This window comes from Rhineura floridana, chromosome 7, assembly GCF_030035675.1.
Source record: "Rhineura floridana isolate rRhiFlo1 chromosome 7, rRhiFlo1.hap2, whole genome shotgun sequence".
Taxonomy (NCBI): domain Eukaryota; kingdom Metazoa; phylum Chordata; class Lepidosauria; order Squamata; family Rhineuridae; genus Rhineura; species Rhineura floridana.
This window is the reverse complement of record NC_084486.1, coordinates 59,181,475-59,194,624: the sequence shown is the minus strand read 5'-3', so window position 1 is coordinate 59,194,624 and position 13,150 is coordinate 59,181,475. Positions and strand designations below refer to the sequence as shown.

Below are 13,150 nucleotides of genomic sequence, written 5' to 3'. Positions count from 1 at the left end.
TACCATCCCGAACAGCTACCCCCTGCTCCTGATTCCAGAGTTATTAGATCGACTGCGTTCTACCACAATTTTCACAAAGTTGGATCTGAGGGGGGCATATAATTTGGTCAGAATGAAGAAGGGACATGAATGGAAGACGAGTTTCAACACCTCTTATGGTCAATTTGAGTACCTGGTCATTCCGTTCGGGTTAAGTAACAGTCCAGGAGCGTTCCAGAAGTTCATGAACGAAGTGTTTAGGGACCTCTTGGACCAGTACGTGGTTTGTTATCTGGATGACATCCTGATATTTTCAAGGAGCCAGTCAGAGCATGACCAACACGTGAGAAATGTGCTGGGAAGGCTGAGAGAGAATCACCTATATGCCAAGCTGGAAAAGTGTGGCTTTGACCTGTCTTCCCTGGACTTCCTGGGATACCGAATTTCAGCAGGGGGAGTGGAGATGGATCCCGGAAAGGTGAGCTGTGTGTTGGATTGGGGACAACCAACCACCAAGAAAGACGTGCAACGTTTCTTGGGCTTCGCCAACTTCTACAGAAAATTCATCCCGGGCTTCTCCAAACTAACCGCCCCCCTCACAGACTGTTTAAGGGGAAAAGGGAAGTTTCAATGGACAGATCAGGCAACAAGAGCGTTTGAAGACCTGAAAGAGAAATTCGCCTCCGAACCTATCCTACGCTTTGCTGACCCGACCCGGCCTTTCGTCATGGAAGCTGACGCCTTGGACCGGGTGATCGGGGGGGGGTTCTCTTGCAGCCTGACAGGGGTGGGAAGGAACTGCACCCGTGTGCATACTACTCTCGAAAGCTCAAGGATGCTGAGAAAAACTACACTGTGTGGGACAAGGAACTTTTAGCTATCAAAGACGCATTCAAAAACTGGAGGCAATATTTAGAGGGGGCTCAACATCAGATAGAAGTACGATCTGATCATAAGAACCTTGAGAGCCTACAGACAGCTCGGAAATTGAACCAGAGACAGATATGCTGGTCGCAGTTTTTCGCCAGGTTTAACTTCAAAATAAAGTACCACTCCCATACAAAAAATCAGAGGGCGGATGCCCTATCCAGACAACCCCAATACAAAGACGAAAAGGCTGACATCCCCCTCCAACACATCATCCCACCGGAAAAACTCACGTTAGGAGCCTGTCAGCCGTCTTGGGAAGAAGAGCTCAAGAGGACCCAGCAGGGGGATCCAGACATACAACATTACATCCAGGAAATGGAGCAGAGCACGGACTCAGAAGTAAGTTTCCACTGGAGGGATGGGTTGTTGTGGTTTAAAACTGCCAGATATGTGCCAAAAGGGGACTTCAGACTCAGAGTATTGCGTCAATGCCATGACAATGTCACAGCTGGGCACTTCAGCATTTTTAAAACCATTCAAAATGTAGCTAAGGATTTTTGGTGGCCTCAAATGCGCAGAGATGTTGAGAACTATGTAAAATCCTGCGCCGTGTGTTTGAGGGCGAAGACAAGCACGGGAAGGCCTGCAGGGCTGTTGGAACCTCTAGCCACTCCAAAGGGGCCCTCGCAGGACCTCTCCATGGATTTTATAACCGATCTACCAAGGTCACAAGGAATGACGGCTATTTTGGTGATCGTGGATTCATTGACTAAAATGGCCCACTTCCTCCCTTGCTCTGGGGCCTTGGACGCCAAGGAGACGGCAAAGGTGTTCATAAAAGAGATTTACAGATTGCATGGGTTGCCAGACAGCCTCGTCTTGGATCGAGGCACCCAGTTCACAGCTAAGTTTTGGAAGGCTGTTTGGAAGCAGTTGAAAACTGAGTTAAGGCTCTCCTCCTCTCACCACCCCCAGACTGATGGGCAAACTGAGAAACTTAACGCAGTTTTGGAGAGATACCTGCGTTGTTACGTATCTTACCAGCAAACTGACTGGATTTCCTATTTACATGTTGCAGAATTCTCCTACAATAATTCCGTGCACACCAGCACTGGGCAAACACCCTTCTTTGCTAATTATGGATTTCATCCCAAAGCTTTTCCCAGCCGCTCAGGCAGTGGGCCGGTACCCGCGGCCGAGGAGTTTCTCCAGGAATTACAGGCAGCCCAGCAAGTGTTGAAACAACAATTAGATGAAGCCAAAAGGGAATACAAAAGAGTTGCTGATCAACGTCGGTGTGAGGGGGCCCCCCTCAAGGTGGGCGATCAAGTATGGCTGTCGACCCGCTTTCTTAACATGCCGGGTAAGTGCAGAAAGTTGCAGGATAGGAGAGTGGGACCCTTCGAGATCCAGGCTCAAATAAACCCAGTGGCTTTTCGTTTAAAGTTGCCAGAGACTTTTAAAATGCACCCAGTATTCCATCGTTCCTTGCTAACGAAGGCCGCCCCCCCCCAGTGAGTTGAGGCCAATAGAATCTCCAGGGGCACCGATGTTGGTGGGGGGACAAACAGAGTTTGAAGTGGAGCAGATCCTGGACTCCAGGAGAAGGAGAAACCAGCTGCAGTATCTAATTCATTGGAAGAATTATGGGCCAGCCGACAGATCCTGGGAAAAAGCAGAAGACGTTCACGCCCCCATTTTAGTGAGAGACTTTCATGATAAATTCCCTCATCGCCCCAAACCAACAGGGTGGGAGGGAGCACAGCATGGAGAAGGGGATGATGTCAGGATGTATGGTTGGAGTTCTGATGTTTCTGAGAATGAGCTAGGAGAGGGGGGCAGCTGGGCTGAGGCGTCTGAAGGGGAGGGGGAAGCTTCTCAGATAGAGGGGGGAAATCTTGAACAGACAACAGACTCGTTTCCCACGCACTCCCCCCCTAGAAATGTGCTGCAGGTACAGACAGAGAGGGAGGAGCAGGACCAAGGTCGTTCGGCTGCAGAGAAGGGTAGAGATAATAAAAACTGATTTGCTTTCATCAAGTGATTCTGTTCTTGAGTCCCAACCCGGGCACGACAATCATGAGGAAAGAGTTCTGGTTATAAAGAAGTACCCATGTAGATGAGAATGATGTGTGCAAATGTAACAAAAACATGTCATAACCAGGCCAGTAGGAGCAAGATGGCTTGGAAAGAAAGATGCTATGGGGTTTCTTATAAGAACCAGAGTACAGGCAGTGGGGCATAAAACTCTATGGCTATGAACTGAGGTAAAAAAATCCCAACATGAAGCAGCTTTGGTCCATCTAGTCCAGCATTGCCTACACTGACTGGTAGCAGATCTCCAGGGTTTCAGACAGGAGTCTTTCTTAGTCCTGGAGAGTGAACCTGGAATCTTTTGCATGTAAAACATGTGCTGTACCACTATGATATGGCTCTTCCTCATTGAGAGGACTGGAAGGTGGTTCTATCTTCTGTGATTGGATTGGCTGTGCAGCTGTGGCACAGATTTCCCCCACTTGCCAGCTGTATTGCCCAAGCCAATTTGTCATGTCAAAGGGCAAAGTTCTCTATGGATCTGGAGACAATAACAACACAAATGGGGTGAACGTTACAGGCTTTATTATTTACTAAGCAAAGCATGCACAAACAGAAAGCAAAGCAGTCAATCTTCCATCCTTCCTGTTGCCTGGGAACCCTCAGGATGACAGTAGATGGACTCCTGTAGGAACTGACCAGCACGTAGCACAGTGATCAGTTCTGAGTTTCCCCTTTCCAAGGAGATGTCCTTTCAACCACCGGGAACCCCTCAGAATGATGATGGACAAGCTCCTGTGAGGTCTGGCGCATAGTATCTTCTGACCTATGGTGAAGTTCCATAGTGGAGAGTTTTGCAGGAAATTATATACCCTCAAATGAGAATGAACTACACCTGCGATTTGAGCTATTTTTTCTTGCTTGTGACCATGTTATACTTTTCTCAAGGCCACAACTGCACTGTAACTTGTGGCAAGCCACCAAGATAGATAACTGACTAGTGATTTTGGTAGCCGGTGTTTATATATGGGAAAGAGTCAAATGGTCAGCATTCCCATGTGCTGCCTGAAATATACTAGTCAGAGAATATTTTACAAAATAATAAATATTATAGGCAGGCATTAACCAGTTATATGCCTTTGGCCCCAAAAGGATCCCAACCATGCAAAGGGCAAGTGGGATGCGCTAATAACTAAGCTTCCTTGAGATACAGACTCCATTGTCTGGATATGCCAACACACCAGCTATCCCCCAGCTTCCCCCATTACACCTGCCTTGTAGGATCTCTTGTGAATTGTCCTGGGTCCCTGTCCTGGTGTTCTGAGCCCACCTACAGCAGCAGCGAAACTATCATTTTGTCAGAAGGTCATGGCCCAGGAATCAAGCTCCAAGGCTCATAACATAGCTAAAGGTGCAAACTGGGGGCTCCTGGAGAAAAGAAGCAAAGGCAGCTGGCCCTTCCATAGTCAAGATCAGTAACAGTGATGGAGCAGGTTAAGCAAAACTGTGCACACATTTTCATATGCTTTTGCTTGTCTCTCCTTTGTCAGTTCTTTCTTAGCCACATGTAATTATATAAGGATAAGCAAGAGAAATTGACGTATCTTAAGCAGAAGTGACTGTTATCTGATGAAGCATGTAGGTAGGCAGTATATTTACCGAAGTATATATCCTGCATTACAAGTATATCTTGTGGTTTACAGCATGCCAGATGGTTGAAGGGCTTGTGCAAATCCCTCAAAATGGACTAAGAGCACTGTGATGTTCCTATATATTAGTGTATATATGGTAAGTGCTGGTTGTTTAGAGTATACATGGTAAGTAGTGAAAGAGGAGGGGGAGTGAATGGGCAATAGAATGCTTGATGATTGGCTGAATGTTTAAAATGGCTGACAGTATAAATGAAAGGATGACAGGTAAATCTGGGTGAATGTGAGGTGGTGAATTGTGGAATCGGGGGGGAGAAGAGAAAGAGTGGATTGCTTGGTGGGGTTTAGAGAGTTGTTTACCAAGAGGGAGGTGGAGTTCAGATTAGTATTGAGTAAAACCATATGCTTATGTGCCTTAAGAAGAAATCTTGTTAATCTTGTTAGCTTTGTTATCTTTAATAAATACTTAATTTGGTTTACCAAAGGCCTGATCCTTGGCTGGGGTTTCACAGACCAGAAGGGAGGGTAAGGTAATGACCAAGGCTGAAGGGGAACTGTAACAAATGGTGGCAGCGGTGAAGAGAATAACAATACCAGTATTCAGAGTCTCTGGGAATACTAGTATTGGGACGTTACTGCTGGTTGCCTAGCAGGGGGATCTGTTGAGATCTGTGCTAGAGCAGATAGGTAAACCATAAGAGAGTGCGGTCCGGACTGGTGGAGTCCCTGGTGGTGCCTAGAGACAGGCAGTAACCACGAGCAGGTAGGAACCTGACAGGGAGAGCCAGGGAAGGACGCATCACAAGCACCTCAAACAGGCAAACAAATTGCCTATCAGTGTTACACTTTTAAGCACCTTATTCTCCATATTTCAGCAGTGCTAGCGGCATGATCCCAATAATTCCTGTAACAGTTCTGTTGAGACGTCTTTGCAACAGGAAGGGGGGGAATGGGCTAGAGGAGCACTCATGACTCCTGCCAATCAACTCTGAAGGAATATGCACTCCTTTATCCTGCAGTTAAGCTGCCTACAGGGTGTGAAGTTTTCTGTGCTAAGCCTAATAGATTTTTAAGTGACCTGTGCTAGCAGAGAAACCCTTCAAATTAATGACAGAGCTATTGCACAGGAGGTCCTGGTTTTATAGTCTTATTCCTAAGATCTCTCCTCCCCCCCTTTGTAATTATAGCTGGCTGTGACAGGTGCAAGGTCCAGATACAAAGAACTTTGGTAACAGTAGATAGATATGCTGCTGGGCCAGGCATATGTAGCTCTGATGGGAATCTGATGGAAGATGTGACCTTCAGTGTGTTCCAACACGATCACTGTTACGGAAACAAGCGTAAGGCTTGCAGATTGCCAGACAGTAGCCTGCATCCTGGTCCTGTGGACAGACGTTGCTATAAATCAAGTATGAGGAGCCTCATGCTTGGGAACCGAATAAGGCCCCTGAAGCCTTCCTGTGCAGTCATGTGTCTCGCATTTGGGAAAATCGCAGGGGGCAGCACACCCGGAGTCCAATGGATGAGCCTCACCCTGGGAAGACCTCTTTCATGATGGAGGTATCTCCCCTGCCAGGTAAGTATTTCCAGGCCATACCTCCTCTCCAGCCACACAGCCTCTTTCCAGGCCAAAGCCTTCACCAGTCTTGCATCACACCCTCTTCGAGTGTTTGCCCGGCTGGAACGTGTCCTGGAACTCTGAGAATCTCTTGCTTGCCTAGATGGAGGAGAGAGAAGGGTATGAGAGAATGTGTGTACCATACAAAGGGAACATTTAAGTTCATTGCTCCACCCACGTTTGTGTCTGGCTCTGCCTACCACTGCTGGGTGCTCCCTGAAAGGTTGCCCAGAACAGAATGTGGCCCTCTGATTGGAAAAGATTCTCCCTCTGCTAAAAAGGATCATTGGAACCTCCATGTACAGATATAGTATATCTCTTATTATCAGTTACTAGGGATAAATAGCTGGGGAGATCTGTGGCCTTTATGCCCTGGCTGCTGTTGGAAACACAATGCAGGAAAAGATAGTCTGTGTCTAGGTTTTTTTGTGTTCTACTTAGTGATGGTTACTACTTCCCCAATTTTATTTTATTGGTCTCAGAAAATAACTATTCTTCCCTGCCTGTTGGAAATAGCTAGTGACATCACATCCCTTCACATCCCAGCTGACATAACTGGGAATGTGCCCAGTTCTGACCGCTTTTGCAACCCACCTAAGAGTTTCCTTATCCTTCTCTGCCATCCAGTTGTCAGCCTCCAAATTTCCTTCCCAATCTTCCACCTGCTTATCTGGCTGCAGCTCCAACAGTGGCATAAGGGAGAGAAGACCGCTTATACCCTTTCCCCGTGGGCACCTGTAACACATCTATGACAACAACACAGGCACCAGTTGTTCTCAGAAGTATAATTTCTCCAGAGCTGCTGAAGTTCACAGAACATCCAATGAACATCAGTAGCCCTGGGAAAATTATATTCCCTATCCTGGGACCTAAGATTCTCTTATTCTAAGCAAAAGTAGATTATTGGGGCAGAGGGGAGAGAGAGATCTCCCTTCTTACTGCTCTGGCCAAAGTGAACAGGTGGGAGGGGGGAGAAAAAGAGTTAAGTTCTTAGAATCATAGACTAGTGGAGTTGGATGGGGCCTATAAGCCATTGAGTCCAACTCCTTACTGAGTGCAGGAATCCAGTTTAAAGGCTGGTGGCTGTCCAGCTGCCTCTTGAATGTCTCCAGTGTTGGAGAGTCCACCACCTCCCTAGTTAATTGGTTCCATTGTCGTCCTGCTCTAACAGTTAGGATGTTTTCCCTGAGGTACAGTTGAAACCTGGCTTTCTATAACTTGAGCCTACATACCATGTCCTGCGTTCTGGGATGCTCAAGCAGAGATCTCCTTTGATTTGGATTAAAATCTTAGCTGGTGAAAGACCTCTGAGTTTGTGATGCTGTTGCTTACCTCATATTTAAGTTTAAGTTTAAGCATTTGAGTTACCAAATTTTGTACAGCAAACCAAGGCAATGCTAGCAACATCCAATATAATAGTCTTTAATGACGATTAACGTGGCCTTGTGTGTGGCATGAAGGGAAATCAATCCTGCTACACTGCCTGTTTGTTGCATCCCACTTAAAGCAGCTTAGTAAAGTACAGCAGACTTGTTGGATTTCAGAAAATTAACCAGCTCGAGTAGCTGAAAAGCCATGTGAGTAATCTTCTATCCTGCATCTGTCAAACCATGATTTTGGCTTCCTATAATACCACTGTTTCCCCTGCTGGTCCAGTTGCACACCTCCACACCAATGCAACATTCCAGGTGGGCCGGGATGCAGACATAATGTCGTAAGTTGAGATTTGTCTGATCTCATTCTTTTTTTCCTCTCCCTAAATTTTGTGCTGGAGAGAAAACAGAGACATATATCTTATTTGTAAGGAGTCCAATGATACACTGAAACATTTTACAATCCTGTGTTGTATTTTGGTTGAAGCAAGATGATCTCCCTTCTTTACTTGCAAAATATATTTTTCCTCCACAAGCTGCTTCTGCTTCCCTAGCCTTATGCTCATTATGTGTAGTGCATAAGACGCACATCTGATCTTTGTTCTCAGGATGAGAATACGCAATTCCCACTGCAGCCAGCTGAAACTGCCAATGAATGCCAAAGGCAGAACCTGGCGTCAGTTGCTGAATAAAATTCTATCTACCTTTTATTGCATTTTCTTTCATTCCTTGTCGTCAAAATATGTGTGTCTGGAGCTAAGCTGTTCCATGCCTGCATCCACAATGTCCAGACTATTTAAAAGACACTCATTACAGCTCAGAAAATGCTAACTTGCTGGTGACAGCATTTATCAGAGTACAGAAGCTGTACAGAGTACATAATTGTTGTGCAGAATAAAATGCAGGAAGGATGAGAAGTGCTTTAATGGAGCATCTCCATTTATTTCTCTTTTAATAATGATGCTTGATCCACCTAGTGGCATGGTTCCCAAAGTGTAAGGCAGGCTTCCCTAAAAGAGTCCAGATAGTTTGCTGTGGGAAAATCAAAATCCTTCCTTACCCCTTCCAGTCCTCATTTTTTGTGTACTTTTTGATTTAGCCAGGAAGTGTAGCAACGTTAAATGATGTTCTTCCCTGTAATTGGGAGGAAAGTGGGGATATGGTTTGCCACCTTTTGCTTTATATATCCCAGGATTATGTCATTTGGGGCCAATCAGAGGAAGTTGCTGTCCTCAAAATCTCAAACACTCAAAGAGGATAATATTTTGGAACACCCTGCTCATAGCTACTATAGTAAGTAGTCAGAAGAGCCTTCCTTCCCTGTCCATACGCTCAAGAAATGCCAAGCGCGAACCATTCTGAATATTAGTCTTTAAGTAATGTTGCAATGATGGTCTTGGAAGTTGCAGGAATACCACGCAGACATTCAGAATGTGGCCGGAAAGGAGAATGTCATTGCAGATGGGTTGTCGAGAAGAGAGATCCCGAGTTCTGCACTCAGGTAGGACGCTTCAAGCAACATGGGACTATGGACTGGTAACTTGGACTAAGGTATTGTTTTGGTTTGGGGTGGATTTGGTTTTCTTGTAAAGAAGATAAGCGTGCCTCAAGGACTTTTTCTCAAGACTGAACTCATTGAGAAATGGGACTCTCCACACATCCTCAAGATCAATCTTGGCGGGATCAAGCTCCATCCCTCGGATTTATTTGAAGGGGGGAAGTTGTGATGAAACCATCTGTTTAAACCTGTTTTAAAATGTGTTCTGTTATGAAATAGTTAATAGAATGTGAGGAGGTATGATGTAAGGCTGTTGGGGTGTGTGTGTGTGTGCTGAGTGAGTTTTGAATATAAAAGCGGTTTGTTTTGTCAGTTGGGAAGACAGGGATTAGATCTTAAAGTCTGGGTGTGTTTTTTGGAGGGATAGGATTGGGAGGGTGTTGAGGAAGGATTTTATTAGAATTAGAGAGGTAGAGTAGGTAGGGTGGATAGTGACTGTAACAATACTATTTATTTATAATATTTAACATCTTGTAATCAATAAAGTTTATTTTGTTTGTTCAAATCCTGGATGTCAGCTTGGTCACATACGCTACCACAACAGGGTCCAATTCCATACCATACCTATACCAATCCTACTCTCAGTGGACACCAGTGGACACATTTTGAGGAGAAAGGCGATGGGCTGAAGCTTGTGGTTCAGAGGGTATATCTGACACAGGCTGAGGCACATGTCACAGTGTTATGAAAATTAAGAAATATTATGTTGAATTGGAATGACCAGGGATCTTGCTGCAAAGCTTGCTGTTATGCACATCTATAACCCTGACCTGGGCCTCAGAGAAGCATGGTGCAGATCAGGGGAGGGGACTGGGGTTTCCTGTTTTACCGGTTTGAGACAGATGTTGCTGGCATATTTCCAAAAGGCATTGGCTGTTTCTTTGGGGCAAAACTGCAAGAGTTCTGTACTTTTCCACTGATCACATGCTTTAGCTCTGATAAGGTATAAAAATGTAAGTCTGTCCTGACGTAAGCAGGCAGCCCACTCTCGGCGCTCTTTGCGTGTGGGTCAGTGCCTCTGCTTTGCAAAGTATAATAAAGCTTTTGAACTTCTGACCGACTCGCCTCTCGTCTTGTTGGGAATTTGGGCATCCCACCAGGTAAATGAACTAGCAAGAATTTTTGCAACAACATGGTGGATTTCCTGATGCAAGCATGGGGTGTCAGGAGGTAGAATCCCAGAGAGGCACGGGAGTGGACATCACAGTGCACTTTTCCTGCTTCTGTCTTTTTTTCTAGTCCTTGTAATCTCCACAGAACACTTTTAGTGAAGCCTATTCAGTGAACATTTAACTTATGGTCAGTCTAAATAAGTAAGTAAGTAGAATTAATGTTTGCTTTCAAATTAGCCAGTCCTTTTGATTGCATATCTACTGCTTTGCCTCAACTTTTGAACATTGCTGGTTTAAGAACTTTATTTTTATTTTATTATATGTATTATGCTACATATCTGAGCAGATTGCAGTGTAAGCATTCTAGATGGGTTCCTCCTGCAGATGCAACATAAAGACAAGGTGATAATCACAACATGCCAGTTGTGATACTGCAGACAAAAGGGGGAAGTTTCCCAGGCAACAGAAGCATCTTCATATTTATGGGACTGCTGCCTTCTTGCTGGTACGATATAGAGATCAATGTCTTACTCTTATTGGTGATTGAGAAGGTTGCCTGATCACATCACTCTGACATTTCTCTGCTGATGTCTAAGGAAATCTTGGTTTGTTGCAATAGAACGCTGAGCTAAGGGGGCTGGAAAGAGAAAGCAAACCAGGCATTGCACCACTGAGGTTTTTACAATTAAGTGGTATACAAATTCCTTGAAATAAATAAATATGTAACTACTGATGTGGGCAGACCTACAATGCAGGTAAATAGCTCCTACCTAGACTTCACTTTTAAAAATGATGCTGAATCCTACACACTCATGTAAGTTCTACCGAACTCAGTAGGACTTATTTCTGCGTAATAAGGCATAGGACTGACTGCATACTCCATTTCATATGTGGAATCTTTTCTCCCTCCATGACGTCTGTCATAACCACACACCATCACCACCATAACCACACACCATCACATCTGAAGTGTCATGTGAATTAATTTGGCATGATGACATGGGCCAGCATGTACAAGGCCTTTCTGACCCCATGTGCTTGGTGCAAAATACACATTTGTGCTGCATGGCAAACCATAGTGTATACATTTGTGCTCCCATTATGTTGTATTAAAAATATTGCACATGAAGCATCCTTAAGAATACCTATATGTCACTATTTTACATGAGTATGGTTGATAAAGCATATAATGTTAGAAACAGCCATTTGTTGTGCTAATTATATCACCTAGAAATAGAGTCATTAAATTCAAATAACATAGGAGACATGTTACCCTGATGTTGTTTTTTGAATAGATGGCTTTCATCAGTACTTCATTGAAGCATGAGGTACGTAGCTCTTGGATGGGTGGGTATCACATCTGTGCCTTTGAATGCAATTGAAATATGATACTGAATTGTGAGAAGAATGCACAGTGTTGTTCCTGTTGGTGCATTCTGACTGAAATTAAGAGGCTGCCTCAGAAGCCACACTGCCACGTGAAGCACTGACAGAGCTTTTTGTTTTGGTTAAAAGGGAGACACTAAGAACATAAGAGGAACCCTGCTGGATCAGGCCACAGGCCCACCTAGTCCAGCATCCTTTTCTTGCAGTGGCCAACCAGATGCTTATGTGAATCCCACAAGCAGGACCTGAGTGTAACAGCATTCTCTGCACTTGAAATACAGATGCATACCTACTCTGTAAATGTAAGCTCCCTCCTCATTTTTTTAAGTTCATCTTTCCCTCTGACTGTCACTGAACATCCCCGCAGTATTGTGGTAGCAGGGAGGGGGATATTCAGCCAAGCACTCGTTATAATCACTTTTTAAAATTGTGAATGTAAAGAAATATTTGTTCTGTATTTTAAAGGGGTGGGGTTGTGTCTTCCAGCTATGATTCTTTTCAAAGTTAGCTACCTGGCCGGGAGATTCTTTCTTACAAAATTTGCCATCTGCTTCAACTTAAAGAAGTGGTGTGCCACCAGCACTAATGCTGATTGAATGTCAAAACAAACAAACCACTGTTATCAACCATAATATGATTACCTTGATAAGATGTGGGTTTCAGAAGTAGTTTTACATGTACCTTGGTTCTGCTGTGACCCTTCACAACAGGATGAGCAACACATCAGGGTCATTTGTTTTTGTCCTTATTTCAATTCGCTTTAATTTATGAAACCATGTGTTGTGACTCTGGTACTTCCAAAGTTAAATGTAAGATTTACAGGTGATTTCATCCTAGAGAGTTGTAGAAAAAAATGAGTGTAGAGCATGGGAATAATTAAGACCAAACAAATGATTTGTCAAATAATACCTTTATCTTTGTCGACAAAATGCTTCTGAACAAATTACAGAGTTCTTATCTATATTTGTGTCTGAAATGAATGTGACATTTTATATTGGCTGTATCCCATTTATATTATCTTGCATAAATAAGCCATATAATGATGTTTCCCTTTCCTGAATAGCAGCCTGGTTTGAAGATTTGCTACACCAGCATCAAAGTGGTTAGTACGTGGCATTTCAGTCATTGCACCAGTGCAACATCACAAAATATTAACATTATACAGAGATTGCAGTGATTTTATATTTTGGTTTCGCAGAAAGATATGGTAGTCCAAATATGTATAAGTGGAGTATTAGTAATCCATATATCTGGAAAAAAAAATGTCATGATCCAGACAATGTTATAACCACTCCCTCTTAATAACAAACTCGGGGCTGCTCCCGACGGCCTGCTTAGCATTCATCCTGATTTGTTTGCAGAAAGCTTCAGAGAGGTTAGATTATGTCAGGACTTTTTTGAACATTTGTTCTGCGTTTGTTTGTGGGGCAGTTATACAACAATGAGCATTTATTCTTCATTCATCCTGATTTGCTTGTGTGGTGTTTATATACCTTCCTGTTAGTTATTCATTCATCACTCATTTTTCAATGCATTTCCCTGTCACTTTCCAAATGCCAAAATCCCGTTTC

The 13,150-nt window shown here is 44.0% G+C and overlaps 1 pseudogene; it reads right to left on the bottom strand.

The window, feature by feature from the left end:
* Positions 1-5,971: 5,971 nt before the first annotated feature.
* On the bottom strand, positions 5,972-6,116 carry LOC133389862 (U1 spliceosomal RNA; annotated as a pseudogene).
* Positions 6,117-13,150: the final 7,034 nt, after the last annotated feature.